The following is a 2,546-nucleotide window of genomic DNA, read 5'->3' as shown; positions in this document are numbered from 1 at the left end:
GAAATAAAACATCTAAAAGGCGTAAATATCTTATTCGATTTAAACGAATAAATTCTAGTTTACTATTATCATAAAAATTTAATACAGTCACGTTCAGAAAATAGATTTGCATTAATAAATCTAGATTTAATTTTTTTTATCAACTTCGAATATCGAGACGTGACAGGAGGAATTACGTTTCTCTGAACACAGAGTTAAGATCGATATGTACGCAAGTTTCCTTCGTTCGGAACGTCTTAGTTACGTGTCGACATATGAGATATGCAGAAAAATCTTGTGCAACATCAAGGAAATTGAGTAGAAACACTTCTCTACACACAGAGCAGAGATCGCTATGTACGCAAGTTTCCTTCGTTCGGAACGTCTTAGTTACGTGTCGACATGTGAGATATACAGAAAAATCTTGTGCAACATCAAGGAAATTGAGTAGAAACACTTCTCTACACACAGAGCAGAGATCGCTATGTACGCAAGTTTTCTTCGTTCGGAACGTCTTAGTTACATATGTTTCAGTTAGATATGTAGAAAATTCTTGTGCAACATCAAGGAAATTGAGTAGAAACACTTCTCTGCACACAGAGCAGAGATCGCTATGTACGCAAGTTTCCATTGTTCGGAACGTCTTAATTACGTGTCGGCAAGTGAGATATGCAGAAAATTCTTGTATAATGTCAAGGAAATAGAGGAATAACGTTTTTCTGCACACAGAGAAGAGATCGCAATGTACGCAAGTTTCCTTCGTTCTGAATGTCTTAGTTACGTGTCGGCAAGTGAGATATGCAGATAATTCTTGTACAACGTCAAGGAAATAGCGGAATCACGTTTCTCTGAATACATAGATAAGATCGATATGTACGCAAGTTTCCTTCGTTCGGAACGTCTTAGTTACGTGTCGACATGTGAGATATGCAGAAAATTCTTGTGCAAATCAAGGAAATTGAGTAGAAACACTTCTCTGGACACAGAGCTGAGATCTCTATGTACGCACGTGTCCATTGTTCGGAACGTCTTAGTTACGTGTCGACATGTGAGATATGCAGAAAATTCTTGTGCAACATCATGGAAATTGAGTAGAAACACTTCTCTGCACACAGAGCAGAGATCGCTATGTACGCAAGTTTCCATTGTTCGGAACGTCTTAATTACGTGTCGGCAAGTGAGATATGCAGAAAATTCTTGTACAACGTCAAGGAAATAAAGAAATCACGTTTCTTTACACACAGAGCACAGATCGCTATGTACGCAAGTTTCCTTCGTTCGGAACGTCTTAGTTACGTGTCGGCAAGTGAGATATGCAGAAAATTCTTGTACAACGTCAAGGAACTATAAGGAATCAAGTTTTTCTGCACACAGAGAAGAGATCGCAATGTACGCAAGTTTCCTTCGTTCGGAATGTTTTAGTTACGTGTCGGCAAGTGAGATATGCAGAAAATTCTTGTACAACGTCAAGGAAATAAAGGAATCACGTTTCTCTGAATACATAGTTAAGATCAATATGTACGCAAGTTTCCTTCGCTCGGAACGTCTTAGTTACGTGTCGACATGTGAGATATGCAGAAAATTCTTTTACAACGACAAGGAAATGGAGGAATCACGTTTCTCCGAACACAGAGTTAAGATCGATATGTACGCAAGTTTCCTTCGTTCGGAACGTCTTAGTTACGTGTCGACATATGAGATATGCAGAAAAATCTTGTGCAACATCAAGGAAATTGAGTAGAAACACTTCTCTGCACACAGAGCAGAGATCGCTATGTACGCAAGTTGCCTTCGTTCGGAACGTCTTAGTTACGTGTCGGCAAGTGAGATATGCAAAAAATTCTTGTACAACGTCAAGGAACTTAAGGAATCACGTTTTTCTACACACAGAGCAGAGATCGCTATGTACGCAAGTTTTCTTCGTTCGGAACGTCTTAGTTACGTGTCGACACGTGAGATATGCAGAAAAATCTTGTGCAACATCAAGGAAATTGAGTAGAAACACTTCTCTACACACAGAGCAGAGATCGCTATGTACGCAAGTTTTCTTCGTTCGGAACGTCTTAGTTACATATGTTTCAGTTAGATATGTAGAAAATTCTTGTGCAACATCAAGGAAATTGAGTAGGAACGCTTCTCTGCACACAGAGCAGAGATCGCTATGTACGCAAGTTACCTTCGTTCGGAATGTCTTAGTTACGTGTCGGCAAGTGAGATATGCAGAAAATTCTTGTACAACGTCAAGGAAATGGAGTGTGACGTCTTTGCCGCACGTCAAATTTTATTTAAATAATATATTTATTGTTAATACACCCATAAGGGGTGAAAGAAGTAAAAATCCGGGAAAAATTATTCGTTCAAGGCAAAGTTCTAACTTATAAAATAGTATTCATATTTAAGAGTCACTCCGTATGTAGCCAACGCTTGAGCGCGCCAGCGGGTGACGCAAAAATAACCATCATATGTATAAACCATAAGAATAACTAATAATTTATATTTGCATTGCACAACCAGACAGTCGATTCAAACGCTTTAAAAATTGTAATAAAGATTATATATATATATAT

The sequence above is a fragment of the Polyergus mexicanus genome, unplaced genomic scaffold, assembly GCF_030449975.1.
Source record: "Polyergus mexicanus isolate NDT 795.1 unplaced genomic scaffold, iyPolMexi1.0 SCAF_5, whole genome shotgun sequence".
NCBI lineage: Eukaryota > Metazoa > Arthropoda > Insecta > Hymenoptera > Formicidae > Polyergus > Polyergus mexicanus.
Note: the sequence above shows the minus strand (reverse complement) of the source record.